The sequence below is a fragment of the Herpailurus yagouaroundi genome, unplaced genomic scaffold (assembly GCF_014898765.1).
Source record: "Herpailurus yagouaroundi ecotype Mexico unplaced genomic scaffold, PumYag 253, whole genome shotgun sequence".
In the NCBI taxonomy this organism is placed as follows: Eukaryota; Metazoa; Chordata; class Mammalia; order Carnivora; family Felidae; genus Herpailurus; species Herpailurus yagouaroundi.
In genome coordinates this window covers 3,054,144-3,074,931 of record NW_024412470.1, presented here as the reverse complement: position 1 = coordinate 3,074,931, position 20,788 = coordinate 3,054,144, and the positions used below count along the sequence as shown (strand labels likewise).

Sequence of the window (20,788 nt, the reverse complement as noted above, 5' to 3'; positions counted from 1 at the left end):
CTGGAGCCCAGGAAGAACATGCCTGAAAGCACTGCTGGCATTCCCCTTTTGGCTTTGTTTTGGGGTTTGGGTTTTGTTTTGTGGTTTTGTTTTGTTTTGTTTTAGTTTTGGTTTTGCCCATTGACACCTCAGTTTCGGTAAAAGGGGAGGTGAGACAAGTGACCGGTTGGTAGTAAAAAGAGTTACCAAGAGAAGAGAGACCAGTAATGACAGTGACTCCACCCCACAAGACTTACATTTGCATTTTGAAGATGAAAAGAATGTACTTAATGGGTGTTATTTCATGGTAAAGCCAGAAGTCTGGTCTCCCCCATCTGGGGAAAGCCCCGCCACTGACCCGCCAGCTGCTTTCCATGGAGGCTCTTGCACCAACTGCAGTGAATCACCCCAAGGAGGATATTAGAAAGTCCAGAGGGAAGGCAGTCCTCAAGGTCATAGCCTCTGCATATAAAGTGAATATATTTACTTATTTATTTTTGCCCCAGCTGCTATGCCTTGGTATTCACATAAAGAGAAAATTCCCAACGAGAAAAAAAATATATATTTTGAGAGTCAGGAACAAATTGGAAACGACACTGATCTCAATAGCAGGCACTGGCAGGGGGTGAAATTATTTTTCAAACACTTTTTCTTCTCCTGGTAAAGTAGTTAGTGTTGTATTTTCATGCTAGAAGGAAAAAGTGATGAAAAGTTTTTAAACCCAAAGAAACAAAACCCTTGATTTGTGTCCAAATTTTCTGCAAAACAGGATCCCACATGGCCAGTGCTGGTCTTAGTAGGTCCGAAACCCCTAGGATGATGCACCTTTTAGGTTTGGCTTTTGTGTTTCGCCTCATTTCCGTTAGGATTGTGCTGCTCCGTGTGCTGCTCCGTCTTGCTCCAAGGGTTCAGTGGGGGTGGGGGGTTGGGGGAGAGAGCATTTCATAACATTTTTAGTATCTGTGGTTCCAAACTCACAGAGGGTCGGGCTGGCTACCCTGCCCTGCAGGGTTGTGTGTACGAGCCATAGAGGTGGTGTCCACGGGACAGGGCAGGGTTTGGTGTGGGGGGGGGGTCCAGGGTACACCCCACGTCAATGCAGTGCACCCCACCCCACCCCACAGCAAGTCACAACACAACAATGCTAAGCAGTTTCCCAGTGCTACAAGGTAATACAAGACCCAAGACCGCTACCTGCGTTTTCTGCTCAGGACCTGGAAGGCCAGCAATTTGCAGTCGCAAGCTTAGCCACACAGTCTGTCTTAAAGGGGAGAATTACAGAGGATAAAGGGAGAATTTTCTTAGCAAGTTTGTTGTTTGTGCCCTCCCAAGTTCAAAGAGAAAACCCTGTCTCATTAAAATGACTTCTGGCTTTGCCTGGGGAGAATTGCAGGCTCAACAGTTAACTTTTCTGGAGTTAGAACTTTCATGCATTTCTCTTTTTATTGGGTAGACATTATGATTGGTTTTACAAGCAAAATAAACAGCTTAGGAACAAATGAAAGACTTTTTTATTTCTCTTTTAACTGTAAATTCAAGAGCTTGAAATGAATTTGGCAAATAACTCATATTGGTGAGGAGTACTGTGGCCGAAAGGCAAGATTTCCAAAAATTCTTGAAAATCCAAGTAATACCGGGAATAAATCCCAAATTCAACTTGTTGAGCCTTGTGTCTCTCCTAGAACACTTTTTTTTTCTCCCTAAAAACAAGGGGAAAAAAAAAAGAGAGAAATCAATCACAGAACTCCCGTTAATTCCTGTCCTGTAGTCTTTTTGCCAGGGAGGCAGAGTTGCCTGTCCTCAGCCAACTGTTCTGAGCACAGCCAGAGGGAGCCGGGCAAGCGTGTGTTTCCCAGGGAGCCGAGGAAGCAACCCCCCCGCCTCTGCCCCCCATGCATGAGCTAAGGCCTCCCAAAGTGCACTTTAGGATTATAAGTACCTAAATTGACTCTTTATACATTTCATATTTATATGAGTCTTTTCCTTCTTTTAAAAAAAGTCAACCTTAAATTTTTGCCCTGACCTTTTTGAACCTTGATGAACTTGCTTTCGACCTTTTAAATCATCTTGAATTATGTAACAGCCATCACTGAAATAAAAAAAAAAAAAAACGAATATAACAGGCAGATGATCCAAGAATGGTCTTTAACTGAAGGCCTGACTCAAATTCCATCTTCGGCACAAAAATCCTTCCTTGATCTGTTCCTGTCAAAGTTACCAATGTCATCCTTTACGTAATTGTCACGCTCATCAAATGACGCTGTGTCAGGTATGGCAAAAGTGCCTACCTTTTACATGCTTTACTTCCAGTTCTACAAAGGCAGGTCCACGTTCCCTGATGTTAAAGTCACTGAGGCCTAGAAGTTAACCAACTTCTTCAGGAGTTAACAACGGAGATTTTAGAACCCAGGTTTGTCAACTTTCACAATCCTGTTCTTTCTGCCACATTCGCTTCTGCAACTACATAGCACTAATTCCTATGTCGTATTTTCCACCCATTGCTCAGCTCCTTCAGAGTACGAAACAGGTTCTGGGGTGCCTGGATGGCTCAGTCAGTTAAGCGTCTGACTTTTGATTTCCACTCAGGTCATGATCTCACAGTTCAATGCGGTGACCGCATTGGTCTCTGCACTGACAGTGTGAAGTCTGCTTGGAATTCTCTCTCTCCCTCCCTCTCTGCCCCTTCCTCTCCCACTCTCTCTCTCAAAATAAGTAAACTTAAAATTTTTTTTTTTTTAAAAAGGGAGTAAGAAACATGTTTAATTATTCTCTATGCAATGTTTAACAAAAATGCCAGCACCTGACAGATGTTTGATAAATTTGTTGAAATAAGTTTCTGGTCTTGGTGTTACAAACAGATCGAACAATTCTGCTTTGTCTAAGCATGATTTGGTAGGGTTTGGGGGAGTTAGCTCTGTTGGAGGGCACATGACTGCATAGCCGTCATAGCAAATCCATATAACAACCAACAACTCTCCTGGTAGTAATCACCACCATCGCTTTGTATTGAGCAAGTTGTAGTTATGAATTCTTCTCACTAAGTACTTTATATTCATTTTCAGAAATTAAATTTGAAATAATTATGGGGGATTGCAGGGAATTATTTGTTCTCATGTTACAGTTGAGGAAAGTAAGTCTTAGAGATACAAAACAACTTGCCTAAAATCACACAGTCTGAAAAGTCTAGCCATGCTCTTACCATATCCCTCTGCTCTACCCAGTACATCTGATCTCCACTAAAATACGGTGCCAGTGTGATTAGAGCATGGGGCAAGAGCAAGACCACGAGTCAGGGAAGCAGGTCCTACCATACAATATTCATTGTAATGAATATTCACTAGCTCTTTAGTAAATGATGGAACCTAGCATGGAGTTTCTTCACTAATGGCACGAGTTGAACGAAGTCCCCTCCTGTGAGCCAATGTTATGTGCACTGATCCCTATACCCTCCTGAAACCCCAAATAATCAGCATGATGAGCAAACATGATTTTTGTTTCCAGCACCTTAGGAATACTCTTAATAATCTAACCCTTTGGGGCAAAGCAATATCAATATCATTGTTTGAAAAATAGACATACTTTGTCAAATCATAGGACTTACCGATTTACTCTCCCAATGCATTGCCTTTTGGATTTTGGGGTGGGCACACAGTCATACTACCAGATACGATAATTGTTTTTTAAGTAAAAAAAAAATTTAATGTTTATTTATTTTGGAGGGGGGGATGCAGAGAGAGAGGGAGACACAGAATCTGAAGCAGGCTCCAGGCTCTGAGCTGTCAGCACAGAGCCCGACGCAGGGCTCAAATTCACAAACCGTGAGGTCATGACCTGATCCAAAGGCAGACGCTCAACCAACTGAGCCACCCAGGTGCCCCTTGATAAAACAAATTTTAAAAGACAACACCATGTCATTCACTTATTAAGGCAATACAACTTACTCTAGTACAATGAATGTTTCCAAAGTGTGAATTAGTGACAGAATATTGGGGAGTAAGGGAATGATGTCAGGATACTGTGGAAGTCTTGCTGTCCCTGTATCATTTTTTCCCCCAGTGTGTTAATGTTTCACGCCATACAGTCTCAGCCCCAGAATGCAAAGCACACCACATCACGTGGATACAGCAAAGCATGAAAGAATATAGCATTATCTCCAGTGCCCAAGCACCCCATATACTTCTTCCTGACTCAATTTATCCATGTTATAGGAAATGCTTACTGGATGGTTCTTCCTGTTTTTTTATTCATTTCACCCTTGTCTTTATAGCTCAGCACTCTTTTTCCTTATAATCTTTTCCTTAGTATTCTATCCATCAAGCTCCCTTTTACCTTATTTCTAAAGGCCAGTATTTCCCATGATATTTATTTAATTTAAATTTACTTAGGGGAGCCTGGGTGGTTCAGTTGGTTAAGCGTCCGACTTCGGCTCAGGTCGTGATCTCATGGCTTGTGTATTTGAGCCCTGCATCGGGCTCTGTGCTGACTAGTTGGAGCCTGGAGTCGGCTTTGGATTCTGGGTCTCCCTCTCTTGTCTCTCTGCCCCTCCCCTGCTCACACTCTGTCTCTATCCCTTTCAAAAATTAATAAACGTTCAAAAACTTAAAATAAAGTTATTTAAAAACTTGGTTTCTATTTTATTTGTAGCATTGTTTTTTATTAGTAATGTGTTACAAAGGTGCATATGTTTTGACCACCCACCCTTATTCTCTCAAAAAGGGAGCAATTTTGTAAGGGAGTTTTCTGAATTGTGTATACCATATTATGAGAGGGATATTTCCATGTCCAGCAACATCATCAGTCTATTTTTTTAATGTTTATTAATTTTTGAGACAGAAAGAGAGAATGAGCAGGGGAGGGGCAAGAGACAGGGAGACACAGAATTCAAAGCAGGCTCCAGGCTCTGAGCTGTCAGCACAGAGCCCAATGCAGGGCTCAAATTTATGAACCTTGAGATCATGACCTGAGCTGAAGTCAGACGCTTAACCACCTGAGCCACCCAGGTGCCCCACAACATCATCAATCTAAATCATAGTGGGAGAAACATGAAGAATGCAAAATAAAGGTCTTGAGAAAATTAGTAGTACTACTGTACTTTAAACAGAAGAATATCACAGGTGCATTTGCTTTAGACACCATTCTAACAGGGTCATAAATGAGCATATGCAGATTACTTAGCTACTGTTTGTTAACCTGATAATTAGAGCTAATAACCCCTACTTCACAGATAGGTGGTTAGGACCTTATGGAATAACACATTTCATGCTTGTAGCATGGTATGTAGCACATCAGAAGTACTTGTTAAAGATTAACTTTTTTTTTCCTTTCTAATAATCTGTTGATGCATGTGTAGATAAAATGGATAATAGAGCTTTTGCAAGTGGGGGTGTTCATCTCTTTAGTAGATATGAAGTGAGACAAGACAGAATACCCATTGCATGAGAGCAGTGAAGAAACACGGTGAGAGGGAGACACTAAAATGTAAAAAGTACAAAAATCTAGGACTGTCAGAATGTGAGAAATAGTCTTATTTCTGGTGACATCAACATCATGTTATTATAACATCATTGCAATGACTCTACATAAAAATAAAGACTTTGGGATTGGCAATTTTCTAGAACAAGCAGTGAAGACAGTAGTCTTTTCTCTTTTTCTAAGGAAATAATAAAGAAAGGAAATTACCATATTTGTAGACTATTAATTTACATGTTTCTCAATTTCTTACTATGCTGGTTTCTACTCTTGATAAATCACTTAATGAATGGCCATTTTTATTTTAAAATGAAAAATAAATCAAGACTATTATATATGTCAACTAAGAGTTAAAACACCCACTCCCTGTATGGCAGCAAGGTAATACCCGGTGGTGATTAAGAGTTTGGGAGTATGTAAGTCTTAAAAGAGGTGTTCAGATCCAAGATTTGGTGCTTTGAACTGCAGCTGATTACTTAAAACTTCCTCTGGCTCATTTTCTCCTCTCTTCTGTAAATAAGATTAGTGTTGCCTACCTCCTAGAGCTGTCTCAAGACTTATATTGAACATATGGATATATGCAATTGACAAAGTTTCTAGCACAATGTGGTAACTCAGTAAGTGATTGTATATAAATTATAAATTGTTATGCACATACACAGACATGCACACATGTATATTTATATATGTATATTAAACTTCATACTCTTTATAAGAGACTAACAGTGTATGAATCTGTTCTGTTTTTCCTCCTCCCCCTTCTTCTTCTTCTTCTTCTTCTTCTTCTTCTTCGTCTTCATCTTCGTCTTCTTCTGTTATAGAATTACATAAAATTTCTAAGGAAAAATGAACACAGGATAACTAAAACATAGTCGCAGAAAAGAATATAATTTACATATGAACACTAATGATGCATTACACAGTGTATATTCTAATATTATAATACTTTAACGTAAGCAATTACATATCATGAAAAACACTTCTGAGATTTATATCATTTTTATGTGAAAAAATGAATTTAATATCTAGTCTCATATAAGATAGTGAATAAAAACACTTTAAAAGTTGTATTTTCAAAAAGCCATTTTCTGACTCCTATTTCAAATTTTCTGCAATATTTTAACTCTCATATTTGGTTATACATGCTTTAGGATAGGAAGTTTGCTTCATGCCCCATGCACGAGACCTATTTAGTGTATTTTGATCCACATTTGACAGTTCAACTGGCCTACCCACTGTAAAAGTCTAAAATGCAACAAGTGGTCAGCTTTCCTTTTAGATGTCTTTTTCAGTACAGATTACTAGATTATTTCTGGGACACTGTCATACCTTCAAACTCTAACCGTGGCTTTTGACTCAATTCCCAGGGATAACTTGGCCTTCAGTTTTTTTTATTTTTCACAAAACATAATATCTATGTAATGGTTAAAGTAGTATTTACAAAAGAGAGAGAAAATGCGTTTGGTTTTTTAAAATTTCTAGTATTCTGGGTAAAAGAATTTCATGAACTAAACTCTTGCTACCTCTTAAATCACAATTTTAAAGTTTTCCTAAATGACAAATCTAGTGCATTTTATCTGGAATTACAATTAGGTAACTTCCATTGCCATCACTGCAATGGAAGATCTTTTATAATTAACAGGCATGCAGTCGTGCTGGGCAAAATGGAATAAGAAATTAAATTGTCCCCTTGTGTAGATATAGTAGGCCTTGCTTGGTTGCTCTGAGGGAGGGAAAAATGTTTTGACTGTGTGCGTGGGGAAAGAGAACAGACTCGATAAATAATTTGTTTTTCGTCACTATTTTAATGCCAGCTCTGAATCTCAAATAGTAAATCAAGTACAATTTCATGAAGGTACATCAAATGACATTTTATCCTTTTTTAGATCTAGAGAAATGAATTTAAGGATGAGGAATGGCTGACTTTAGCAAACAGATTAAAAATAGCACATTACCTAAACGTTGAGCAACTCAAATTTAAAAAGCACACAGACTTTCACATGTAAAACCAAAGTGTTTTTGGCTATTGAGAAGACAGGTTGTGACCTGGCTTCTAGCCTGTCTCCATTCTTGACCTCCTTTCTTTTAGTTCAAAGAGATTAAATCCATTTTCCTGGGCCAGCCATGGATGAGAACACCATGGACACTCTGGCGTTGAGATAGAGAAGGAAGAAATGGAGAAAAGGAAACGATGAGCTCATAGGTCTTTTCCATCCCTGTAGTCTGGGCTTCTGCCAGTCCATCCCACACAATCCAGGCTGCAGCCACCCGGCTCTCTTGCTGTGCCCCAAACACACCAAACATTTAGCCAAGTGCACCTCTACACTCACTGTTCTCTCTAAAACTACCACCTTCCTTTCTGTTCTGAAAACCCCTACTCATCTGTCAGGAAATGACACCCACGCTGTGAAACTTTCCGGGTTCCTAAGCAGAGTCAGTCAGTTTTCCTGTCGGGCTCCACACCACTTTGTTTATTCCCACTCTCACACCACTTAAGTGAAATGTCTATTAACATCCCTGCGTCCTCCTCTGAGCTTTTCCTGAAGGGAAAGAACTGAGCCCTGCTCATCCTTTTTTTCCATCCCTTACAGAGAGCTAGTAATCCCTAAAGACTTGTACATCCATACTGCAGGTAGATAGATAAACGGTGATGTAAACATAGACACAGGTGACATGGAGAAAGGGACAAAGACAGAGCTGGCAGCAGGGGTAAAGATGTAGAGGTAGGGGTTCAAGTACCTAAGGCAAGAAGCTCAGGAACCAATGTCGCTGGATCTTACATTTTCCCTGAGATCTGAACTTGGGATAAGGAGGAAAGAAAAGAGTGGTAACTACATCTGCAGTTAGACTGCATGAACGCTGTGTACATTTGTAAGAGTTGGGGGTGAGAAGCCACAATATGGCTGATTATTTGATGGACTATTGGTTGATTTATTTGATTAAACTTGTGTTTAAAACGGAGTTCTGAGTCCTGAGTAGGGAGTATAGTGTGTGCTTGAGTAAGTGTAAGTAATAGTGAACTGTCTTAGACGGAGGAAAAGTCTTTTCTTTTCAAATGAAGTGGCAGATGCTTTTGTTATGCTAAACTGGATGAAAATAGAACCTGCGTTACCATAATGTCAGATACACATTCTGGGAAGAGGATGGGCTTCAGAAACAGTTGAGAAATAAAGGAAAGAAATCTAAAACCCCCTCTCCCTTTCCACCTAAATCCACCTGCTATAGATACCAACAAATGAATAAATAGAAACTCTGGGAGTTCCTTCTAGTATGAAGGTCAAACACATGATATAAAAGAAGATCAGGCTCACTAAATACCTGTTATGGTTGAGAATGCCTTTAAGAATGAAAATTAAGACGTATTCAACACTCAACACCAACGCACCAAAAAACATAACCCAGATGAGCTAATCTGCAAAACTGGAGTAAAAATGAGCTAATGCTGTTAGGGGATTGTATGCAAACTGTGGCAAGAGATCAATAACAATTGAAAAGAGGAGGAGTGAAAAGCTGCTCAGCTGCTAACAATAAAGAAGCAGCAAAAATGCATTAACTGTTTCAGTAACTGGTGGGAGGATGCAGGAATACTGACTAAGTTAAGCATACAGCTATATTTATTGGGTTTTGTCTTCCTTCCTTCCTTCCTTCCTTCCTTCCTTCCTTCCTTCCTTCCGTCCTTCCTTCCTTCCTTCTCTCCTTCCCTCCCTCTCTCCCTCTCTTCCTTCCTTCCTTTCATCCTTCTTTCCTTCCTTCCTCCCTTCCTTCCTTCCATCCTCCCTCCCTTCCATCCTTCCTTCCTTCCTTCCCTTGGGGGTCAGTGGGTGGAGAACAGGAAGTGGATAATGGAGGATTTGTTCATCTTATTCTCATTCTCCCTGTAGCTGACTTATAAATGCTATCTTCATTATGATAAAGAGGCATGCATAACGTTATTCAGGCTGGCAGTTGAACTGACAACACATTTTATATATTACCCAAAATGTTGAAGAAGAAAATCTGCAATAACCTAATACTCATTTGTAAAATCATGAAGTTGGCTTCATCAGCTAAGAAATTGAATTTGCGAGCTGTTAAATGTCAGAGCTGACCCCTGGGAGTTTTTGAGGTGGGATGATGTGGTGAAGGGCAGGCTTCAGGTCATGTTTTATACAAGAAGTTTAATTGTTCTGGCTAGGAAGTAGAAGTGACTCATTGAGTTGAAGTGGTCTCTATCTCCCAACACAGATTTCAAACGAGGGAGGATAGCGCGGCAATAATATCTTAAAAGAATTGGACTAGTTCACTTCAGTCTTTTAACTACTTCCATCCAGATTCATTTGTTTTGGACACAAAAGTTGATCACAGGCCAATGATAGCAAAAAATAGTGTCTTTGTCACCCCTTTTGAACCCATACAAACCTTTTCACTGTGTTTAAACCAGGCTTTTTTTTGCCAAAGAAAATTGCATGCTATTCGGCCTTTTCTGAGCTTGTATTGAAGAACGTTAAATGGTTTATAGCTATAAAGAATTGTAAAATCATCATGACACCAAGTCCGTGGTATGGCATTTTCCAGTCATGTTTTGATTATTCTCTCAGAAACTTTTATCCCACTCAGGTATGAATGTTTTCGATTTGATGTCAGAAGATCATTCATAGTAATTTCTTAGCCATAAGGTTTAGATGCTGAGTTTTTACATCACTCTAAAGCAGCAATGACCAGCTAGGGATTTCTAATCCCAACATTTGCTAGTCACCTGCCATTCTCTTTAACCACTCTTCTTTTGCCACTGATACTGCTAAATCTGAAGCTTAAATTTAAGGTGTCTCTTTCTTGTTCAGTGAACCTTGGTTCTCTGAAGAAAAATTTATTGCTAGAAGAATATTGTCATTAGCTTACAGCAACCACTGTCTCTTCAATCCTCACCCCAGCAGACAAATTAAAGTACTAAAAAAAAAGATAAAAAGAAAAAAGAAACAAGGAAGGGAAATAGCCATCTTTAGGAAAGCCTACATAAAAAAAAAAAAGTAAATAAAAACTGACTTAGACAATTGGGATACACTCTGGAAACAAAACAAAACAAAACAAAGCAAAACAGAAGTTGACTAGGGAAACAGGGTTAAGTGTTGTACCCAGGATAGTTGGTACAGAGGTTCTGTGGTGGAAGGTAGCTTGTTAGGTCAATTAAGAGAGGCATTATAAAATATAAGCTCAGAAAAGTATACTACAGTGAAATCATAAAGGATCTTAAATTGCTAGGCTGAGAAATTCAGATCTGATTCCACTCATGATGGCGATGGCAAAGTCAAAGTAATCAAAACATGGTGGATGTTTTTAGAACAGTCTGGAAGGTTAGGAGGTCATTTTGATTTCCCAGATCTAAGGCAGAACGACAGAAATGGAAAGAAAGGAGCCAAATTTGTCAGAAATCATAAAGGCACAATTCATAGGATTTGGTAATGGATTAAAATGGTAAGTAATAAGGGAACTGAGAGAGTAAAAGATCTTTTGCAGTGAGGAAGTAAAATAATATGTCCTATTTTGGTCAAGATGAACTTGAGGAACATTCACTCAGCATGGAATGCTGATGAAACTCTGGAGAGATCAAGGCTAGAGGACCAGAATCAAGGTTTATCATCATGAATATAGTCAACGAAGTCTGGGGAAAGTTTGAACTCAAAAGGCAGAAGCAGAATGGGTAGAATGAGATAGAGAGAATTGACACTTCTAATCAAGCAGGGCAAATTGAAAAGATGCAATGTTACTTCTGATCCCTACTGAAAAGCCACCAAAATAACAATAATGGGATAAAAAAAAGAAACTTCAAAACCCCCCAAAACAAAAAGTAACAGTTAACAAGAGAAACATAAATGAGTTGTATCAACGTTTTGAAAGCTGGAAAACAGAGGAACAAGTTGTACCTGACTTAACATTGTGAAAGAAGCTAAGTACATGCTCAGCAATGCCAAAAAATGGAGCCAAATTTCACAACGCTACTTAAAAAAGCCTCAAGAATTGGAGGTGACTGGTACCTTTGAAGGTAAAGGTGCTAGTAGGTCTGAATGCAGGAGGACTGGTTTTAGTTCTGAAAAAAATGATTAAAAGTCTTCAACAATCATATTCCTTTCTCAATTCTATGCAGCCAAGAGGTTACTCCTTTCCCAGGGAGTTGGGATAGCAAGTGGTTGACTCTCCAGAGTGATTGAACAAGAGAAACTCTAAATTCAGGGTATCCAGGAAGTACTCATGCCAAGGAGCCACTCCCAAAACAAGAGTTTATGAGAAAATTTACTAATAAATGACAAGACCAGCTCCTGTCCCCACTCAGCTTCCAGAGCACTGCTGGTAAGACTTAGCTTAGATCCCCATGTAGAAAATTAGACAATTTCTCTGGGCTAAAGTATTGCCCAAGAGATTAGACCTACACTTAGTGACACTTGGGATTCCCTCAATTAATAACAACACCTTGTTGTTTAATTATCACATAGTGAAGTCCACCCCTTGCAAAAGCCTTTGTGTCTACACACGAAGTTTCTAATCAGCCCTTTTTGGAAGTATTGAAACATAATACAAAATGTTTGGAAATGAAGATTCAGACACATAGGTATTTATTATTAACTTTTACAAGAAAGATGGGGGTTTGGGGCACCTGGGTGGCCCAGTCAGTTAAACATCCAACTTCGGCTCAGGTCATGATCTCATGGTTCGTGAGTTTGAGCCCTGCGATGGGCTCTGTGCTGACAAGTCATAGCCTGGACCCTGCTTCAGATTCTGTGTCTCCCTCTCTCTCTGACCCTCCCCTTTTGACCCTCTGTTTGCTCTCCCTCAAAAATAAATAAACATTAAAAAAAAAAAGGCGGGGGCTTGAGAAGAGACATGGGAGGACAGAATATCAAACTGGCAAAATATAAGTTGAAAAATGGAATTTTTTAATGAAATGTAAGAATCCAATACACTCTTCCCACACCAAGCAATTCTGTCACACCAGTTGAGTGTCCTACAGTTTAACTCAGTTCTGACACTATCTACCTGAGTTAAGTGCTCAGCCCCATAAGACCATGACCCCTTGCTCAAGTCCAGGTTGCCAATTATAGTCCATCAGCTATAAAATCAGAGGTTCCCACTCCTCCGATTGGATGAATTTGCCAGAGCAACGCACAGAACTGAGGAAAAACAGTTTTCTTACTACTTTATATTTTGATGTAAATGGATGGAAGAGGTGACTAGAGCAGGTGTGGAGCAAGGGGCTCAGAGCCTCCATGCTCCGTCTGAGGGCACCAACCTCCAGCTCCTTCACATAGTCGTCGGCCTGAAAGCTCTCTGAACCTCTTGCTTCTGAGATTTTTATGGAGGTTTCATCATGTGGGAATGACTGATTGGTATTTCTGTTTCCAGTCCCTGTCTTCTCTCTGGAGAATGGGGAGCAGGGCCGAATGTTCCAAGCTGCCAATTGTGGTGGTCTTTCTGGTGACCGGCCCCCATCCAGGAGCCCACCGATGATCATCTCATTAAAACAGAAGCCACTGCTAACATCTAGGACTTGACAATGGATTCGGGAGCTCTGTGTCAGGAACTCCCAAATATTAGAACAGAAGATGCTCCCAGTGCTCCCAGAAATTACAATGGTGTTAGGAGCTCTGTGCCAGGAGTCAAGCTCCAAGACCAGTGTATATACTCTATGATTTCACAGGACCTTTTATAGTTTAGTTCCTGTGCATTTTCCCTAATCATCCTCTGCATATTTTTAAATAAGCTTTTTATTTTCAAACAGTTTTAGACTTATAGAAAAATTATAAAAATACCAAGAGTTCTTATACAACCCACACACCTACTATTAGCATCTAACATTCGTATAGCACATTTGTCACAACTAATGAATCAATAGTGATGCATTATTATGAACTGAAGTCCATGCCCACTTCTGGTATTTTTTTCGTTTTTACCCTATGTCCTCTTTCTGTTTGAGGACCCCATCCAGGACACACCAGTTCTTTGCCTCCTTAGGCTCCTCCTGGCTGTGATAGTTTCTCAGACTTTTCCTTGTTTTTGAGGACCCTGACAGTTTTGAGAAGTACTTGTCAGGTATACAGTAAAGTGTCGTCAGTTGGGATTTCTCTGTTGTTTTTCTCATGATTAGACGGGGGTTAACATCACAGAGGAAAAGCGTCATTTTCATCCCATTACATCAGGGACTAGGTACTATCAACAAGACTCATCACTGTGGATACCACCTTGACCACCTGCAGGTTTCTGCAGGTGAAGCTCCTCTTGCCCCTTTTCTCCTTCTGCCCTACACTGAAGTGGTAGGAAGTTAAGCTACCCCTCCCTGAGGGCAGAGGATCTACATAAACTACTTGGAAACCTTTTGTATGGGAGATTTGTCCATTCTCCCTATTTATTTTCTTAATCATTTTTTGTATCAGTACAGACTCATGCACATTTATACTTTAGGTTACTACTGTGTATTTTAAATTAAGCTAGCTGCTCTGCCTTTAAGCCCTACGCCATTCAGGTTGAAAACACCTTTTCCTTTCTAGAAAGTATCAGCTTACGTAGGACTCAAGGAGAAAAACTTGAGCAACGCAGAAAGCAGCATATTATCGTAAGAGAAAATCCAGTTGGGGAGGGCTGATGAAGTTGAAGTATTTGTTATTTATGTGGATACCGTGTAACAAATTACACGGTATTTGTCCCCTTGGATTTTATTGCTTCAAATATAGAAATAAACCTGATTACTTTTATTCTAATGTTGCTCTCTCTTATGAGTAAGTGATTCATTTTTTTTTAAATTTTTCATATGCTTTTTACTGATTTCTGAGCCTCTATTTTCCCCAACTTAACATGTTCCCCCTTTGGCACCCACTATTCTGGCTTTTTATACATGTACAAGAAATATGTAAGGGCATCTTTAAGTTTCTAATGGCATATGTTTAGAGGTCTATTGTCCTCGACGTAAAAGATACTCTTGATATTTATTCTTGAGTGTATCATATTGTGTTGATGCGCATGGCTATCTGCCAGGCTACTAGAAAAAAACTGCCAAGAGTTAAATTAATCCTCTTGTTACTGCCAAATTTATAACTGAACTTATTTGCTTAATACTTGTAGAATATCTGGGCTAGTTAGGGCCTACCTATTACCTTAATTCTAGTAAAAGAGGAACCTAAGGCTGTATCAGGGAAGTGGGCATATTATTAGAAGGCAGTAGAGGGCCCAAGGCAGCCATGCCTCTTGCTCCTGGTGGCACTCCCAGATGGCCAAGTATAATATCATACTTTTCCTCTCCATTCAGTCCATGTCCTCATCTCTATAATTAAGCTTCTGGCCACTATCTTGGCAACCACTCTACTCTTGCACTATGGTAACATCTTTAGGGACTATTATAAAGGATAAGGTTTCCAGATCGGACTGGCCATCAAGATCAGCAAAGGAACATCGGCCTTGATGCCTCCCACATCCAAGCCTGTCGAAGCCTTATGGACATAATCAACTCTCAAGTTACCCTTATCATTTAACCTCATTATCATTGTTCATACTAATGAACCAGACTTTGCCTCATCATATCTCTTCTTCATCATGATGATGGTATCTGCATAAAAAAAGATTTCCAGGAACAACCTCTGTTACAAAATGGTCACAGGCACTAATTCCCTTTCTTTTTTAGCCACACAACTTCAGATTTATCTCCCTCTTCCTTTTTCTTTACTCTGTGCACTTGCCTGTGGTCCCTCACACACACACACTCCCATCCTTAGTTCACTGAGATGTGATCTACAGTAATAGTACAGGTAGGAGCGAAGAAAAACAAGTGGGAAGAAAGAGAATGAATTCTTCTTCTCATCCCCCAGCACGGGAACTGGTTTCTCAAGTAATGTCTCTGGTCTGAGGTTCCTTTCTCCCAACCCAAGCACTTTGGAAATTAAGATCAATCTGCCTTTATTCTTCTTGCACTAAAAGTCTCATCATAAAACAATGTACACTTTTATCTTTCCCTATCATATCTCAGAAAGTGAAGGGAGAATAGGGGAGAAAGTCTCCCAACACACTCTCTCAGAGACCTACCAAGAAGACAATTAAAACCTTCTGAGAGGGTAGTACAAAATACCCATCTGTGACTGGCAATATTTGCCCTGAAGCTTATAAAAGTGAATAAGACTTTTCTTATGCCACTTTCAAGGCACTCCTGGTCTCCTGGGAGAGAGGGGCCTATAATGCTAAAGCGCAGTGAATTCTGATAAGTGCTGTCACTTGAATATATGTGATCCTATGGAAATGCAAGGGTCTGAAGCAAAAAAGTTATTTGTTCAGCCATCAGGGCCATATGTGTGGATATTTTCTGAAAGAGACCACAAAGTGTAATGGGAAAAAAAATGGGACTTGGGGTTGAATCTTAGCTGCCATAATCTGAAAAACTGTGGGAAAGTTATTTAAACTATTCAAAATTCCATTTTTTATATGTGAAATAAGGATAATTATACCCGATTTACATCTTACACAGTTATTATAAAGATTAAATTAGAGAATGTAAACAAATCATCTAAAATTATTTCTGAGACTAAGTTGGGAATTCATAAATATTTGTTCAATTTAAAGAGATCATTTACTTTGGTGATCAAAATGAATTTTCTCATAAAAATACGAAATAGTCTGTGGTTGTTTAAAAAGCACAATTACTGGAAAAAATGTATTACCATTAACTATACCTTAAGTAAACTTATTGAAGGATTCTGTACATTACAGCTATTTTAAACATTCTGTATGGCTACTGTGTGTCCCATTTCCGAGCAAACAACTTAGAAACAAGTTTTTGAAAAATAAGATGTCTCAAATGTGCATATACTTAAAAGGTTGCCTTTGTGTGTGATATTATCTGATTCAGCTCTTTTGTATCTTCAGAAGTCTGCCAGCCCACCCTGCAAATTTGGATTTGCCAGCCTTCATACTCAGGTAAGCCAATTTCTTATAATAAATCTCTTTATATATACATATTTTCTTGGTTCTCTTTCTCTAAGAGTTGCACTTTGGTCATAGGTGTGAAGACTTAAGATGTCAGCTGTCCCCAAAATGATCTGTAGACTTAGGGAAATCCCAATCAAAGTACCAACAGAGATTTTTTTTCTTTAATAGCTCTTTAGACAATTCATATAAAAACACAAAAACCTATAATAGTCAAAACAGAGTTAAAAAGACCAATTAGAGGTCTGACACTACCAGATCTCAAGACTTATAAGGCTACAGTAATTAAGATAATGTGACATAGGTGTAAAGATAGAGTTGGGGAATTAGATCAATGGCACAGAATATAATCTAGACATAGACCCAAACACATATAGAAAAGAGTTTTTTTTTTTTTTTACAAAGTTGCAAAAGCAGTTCAGTGAAGAATACATGATCTTTTCCAAAAGTGAGGCTAGAATAATCAGCAAAAGCTTCACTCCAATTTACACCACACGCTATACCCAAAAATTTACTCAACATGGATAATAGTTGTAAAGTATAAATCTATACAATTTATTGATGAAAACAGAACAAAATTCTTTGTAACCTAGGATTAGGCACATTTCTTGGATATGACAACTACAGTACAATTCACAAATTTTAAAAAAATGACATAAAAAATAACATTGGACTTTGATCAAAATTTAAAACTTCTGCTCTTTGAAAGATATTATTAAGAAAATGAAGAAACAAGCCACAGAGGAAATACTTGCAGAGCATACATTGGTTGAAAGACTTGTACATAGAATATATGACGACTATTCAAAACTCAATAACAAGAAAATTGAAGGTTTAATTTAAAAAATGGGCAAACAGTTCGAATAGACACTTCCTCAAAGAGGATATACAGACGGCAAATAAACACGCAAGAATGCTCAGCATCCTTAGTGGGTAGCGAACTTCAAATTAAGACCATAATGAATAACCATTACACTCCTATCTAGAAAGGCTAAAATTAAGAAAACTGCCCACACCCCACGTTGGCGACAATGTGAAGAAACGGGATCTCTCACACATTGCTGATGGGAATGTAAAATGGTACAACCACTTTGGAAAACAGTTTAGTAGTTTCTTGAAACTTTAAACATATACTTAACAGTGTGCTCCTACCATTCCACTCCTACGTTTTACTTAAGAGAAATGGAAGCATCTATCCATACAAAGACCTATCCAGAAATGTTTATTTGCGATTGTTAAAAACTGAACACAACCTAACTGTCCATGAAAAAGTGGGCTTATAAATGAATTGTGGTGCATCCAGACAGTGGAATACAACCCAATATTAAAAATGAGCAACTGCTCATGAACAAAATGATTATCCTGAACGAAAGAACCACGGGGGGCAGTACACACATTTGTAGAATATATAAGTGCTTTAAATATGTGTGGTTTACCATGTCTGTAATACCTCACTAAACTGTCTTTTGTTTTTTTAGTTTCTAAAGGTATGAAGGGTATCTCTTCTTACTATCATAGACTGATTTCCAGGGTATATTGTTAAGTTAAGGAAAAAAAAAGCAAAGTTGGAGAATATATATATATATATATAATATGCCACTCTTTAAGAAGGTGAAAAGGAGAAGCATAAAAAACATGAAGGAATATATATATATGTGAATATATACATATATATACATATGCATATCTATATACAATATAGATATATAAATGTCATGGAAGGATAACCTATTAAAAAATTTCATGGTTTGGGGGGAGGGTGATCTGAGAAAAATGAATATTATTCAACACTGATATGTATGCTGATGTAGTTACTAAGTTTTATGAGTAAACCTGGAAGCATGTGGATAACAAACAAGTTAGAGAGAGCTGCTTACGTAAAAGTGAGAAAAAAGTCTCCACCAGACTTTAAGATGTCAAGAGATACTGGAGCAATATTTACAAATTTATAAAGAAAAGACAATATGACCCAGATATTTTGCATCAAGTCAAATTTTCTTCAAAAGACGTAGATTCTGAGACATGAGGAGCTCAGTGAATGTTGAGCACACCTTGATAAGCATACTTGAAGGCAAATTCCTGCTCTCAAAGGTTAATCAAGATAATTCAGGATTGGAGAAGCCCTAACAAAAATATTGTTAGTGGGCAATGAATGAATGCGTTTTTTTTTTAATATTGGACCTAGATGAATGTGGGAAATATAGTTTCAGGATAAGAGGTAAATTTTATAAATTTTAACAACAGAAAAAAAGGAATATAACTAAATTAACAACTTTCTCTTTTTCATTCATAAAAGATTGATAAATATTACTTAAGATTACAGTATGTAATGTAGCATAATGGTCATAGCCCTGTAAGGTTTTTCAAGCTATTTTAAAAATCTGAGTGATCTTTTAGAAACTTTTAACTCCTGCTATGTATGGAGAAACACCATTCAAAAGTTTAGCAGTTCCTTTATTTTCATGTTTCTTTTTTTCAATAAGTCTAGTAATAATGAGTTGAGCATTTTCAATAAAAATAACATGCATGTGCTTTTTTATAGAATTGTCTATCTATCTATCTATCTATCTATCTATCATCTATCTTCTATGTATATAATTACGTACCTACCTGTACTCTCTATTTGCACATATACATTTATGTATGAAGACTATGAACCATTTTTTAAAATTAAGATTCTTTTGAAAGGTACAGCTAAATTGATCAATAAACAATCCAGATGTGTCAACTGGTAAAGGAATTGATGAGTATTATGGGTTGAAATGTGTCCCCCAGAATTCACGGGCTGAAGCCCTAACTCCTACTGTGACTATAGATGGAGATGGGAACTTTAAGGAGGTAATTAAGATTAAATGAGGTCAGAAGGGTGGGGCCCTACTCCACTTTGTCCTATAAAGAGGAAGAGACACTAAGAATTGAATGCACAGAGGAAAAGCCATGTGAGGACACTGATGGGGACTCCCTGCTAGAAACCGGTTCTGCCAGCAACTTGATCTTGGACTTCTAGCCTCCAGGATTGTGAGAAAATAAAGTTCTACTGTTTAAGCCGCCCAGTTTGTGGTATTTTGTTATGGCTGCCCTAACAGACTAATACAGTGAGCAAATTTACCTTTATGCTCCCATTAAAAAGAACAATTCAAATATATATCTCAAAAATATCTTTGATACATTAACAAAAAAGAAAAGCAAATTTTAGGATAATACCCATGTAGTTCAATTTCTGTTTCAAAGAAAAAGACAGAAAAACACAGTAAATTCTGTGTGCATATGTTTTTATGTGTTTGTAAAAAGAGACACACGACAGACTGTTGACATTGGTTTCCTCAGGGATGGGACTATTGGGGGAAAGAGCCACATTTTTTTTAATGTGTGCATTTCTGTATTGCTTACAATGTTACAATAAGCATGCATACTTTTGTACTTAAGTAAAAGTAAGATTAGTGAAAACCTAAATTTTGAAAAGTAACACAAAGTATGTTTAATTAGTGTTTGCATGGTGTGTGCTTATTGATTGCAATCTCTTTGTCATGGCCAGCAAGACTTTGTCAAGGCTCCTAGAACCTTTTTAACAGAGCTGTTCTTTCCTCATTTGTGCAAATAACATAACAATGTCTCTTTTCGTGTTCCTGGCAATAATTCTCAAGGTATATAATTACTTCTTTGTTTTCAAACAGTGACTTTTCTCTATACTAGTTCTCTTATGATTTGAGCATGCATACACATATGTGTGTATACACACGTGTGTTTAAGCGGGCAAATAGGTGGCCTGCAAGATTTATTTTTTGTTGTATTTTAACTCAGAGTTGGCTATGAAGCAAGAACAACAAAAAATCAAAACAATCCCTTTTTAAGAGGATTGGCAGGGCCTCTGTTACGTGTTATATTCTACAAACTGTCTGATTGTGGGTAGTAATTAATATTAGACAGCTATAAAAGTAATTTAAACTGGGAAATCCAAGTGGTCACATAGTTCTGGCAATACTTTTCTTCTCAATCCAACAATTACCAGTCTAGAGAACCAGTAACTCACCTAAAACCATTTTGATGAAACGTTAGGAAAAGATCAGGATTGAATGGTTGCCTGTGGAAGACGAAAGGGAATTTATCAAGGAAAACAGGAGCAGGGGTCACAGGGCCAAGAATTAAAAACAAAGGCAAATCTATGAGCTGTTATTTTAAAACCAAAGAAAAGTAGGTCACAAAAGCCACTTCCATTTTTAAATGCTACCGCTCTGGTAGTGTGAGGGAGACTTTTGCCCACTTGTCCTTTCTGCTAAAGATGCTGTTTTTCCACGGAGGCAAAGAGTAATATTTGAGGAAGAGGTTTTACAGACGGAATTACAGCAAGACACTAAAGCTCAGGTCTGCACGTGGGTAAACACGTGCTTTCTCACCCAGAGAAAAG

General features: G+C 38.3%; 1 long non-coding RNA gene across 3 annotated transcripts in view; it reads left to right on the top strand.

Annotated features, from left to right (window-relative positions):
- Positions 1-20,788, top strand: part of LOC121020900 (uncharacterized) — a 394,994-nt gene that overhangs the window by 266,498 nt on the left and 107,708 nt on the right. For 2 of the 3 annotated variants that reach the window (XR_005786346.1, XR_005786347.1), the window contains exon 5: positions 16,307-16,374. This is a non-coding gene — a long non-coding RNA (uncharacterized LOC121020900). Of the gene's footprint in view, positions 1-16,306; positions 16,375-16,458; positions 16,734-20,788 lie in introns of those variants that run through there. The other variant, XR_005786348.1, reaches the window with a different exon arrangement.